The sequence below is a fragment of the Schistocerca serialis genome, chromosome 1 (assembly GCF_023864345.2).
Source record: "Schistocerca serialis cubense isolate TAMUIC-IGC-003099 chromosome 1, iqSchSeri2.2, whole genome shotgun sequence".
NCBI classification, from domain to species: Eukaryota; Metazoa; Arthropoda; class Insecta; order Orthoptera; family Acrididae; genus Schistocerca; species Schistocerca serialis.
Genome location: NC_064638.1, coordinates 199,500,266 through 199,500,943, shown reverse-complemented (window position 1 = coordinate 199,500,943; position 678 = coordinate 199,500,266).

Genomic DNA, 678 nt, shown 5'->3' with positions numbered 1-678 from the left:
ATAAATTACGATTTATTCAACAACTGATGTTCTCTGTTGATGTATAGTATCATATAATTTAAAAAAGCGAAAAAGGAAATTTTGTATGCAGCATTAATTTAGGTAAGTAGCTTGATTTATCTCAATGTACTAATTAAATAATATCGAAGAATATATTGATCTTACATTTGTTCTCTTGGTAATGGAACAAAGTGACAAATTCTCTTCATCATCACAGAATGTTGAGCTTCTTAAAATAGTTAAATGTATTTTTTAAATACAATGGAAGATACTAGCAGTAAGTTTGTACAAAAATTACCATAAATAATTCTGGAGAAACGTTATTATGTGAAAAATTATTTGTTAATTGAAGTTTCTGTAATTCTGGGCAATACAATTACAGACATTAATATTATTTGAGTGACTTAAAAATTACTTATTGCCAATGTTATTTGCTTGGTGATATGTTTTCAGTATTTATTATTGCTCTTTCAACTTAATCCCATAAAAATATTGCTGAAGGCCTAATAAAATGATTGGGGCACTAAGGTAGTTTCTATATCACTTAACTGGCAAGACGTTATTGATTGAGAAATGACATTATTTTCTTCATTTGGCTTATATATTTTAGCAACGTAGTTATTGATCTAAAATTCAATACAATGTGCTGTAACAGCCAGTTTTTGTGGTGCGAGTTCT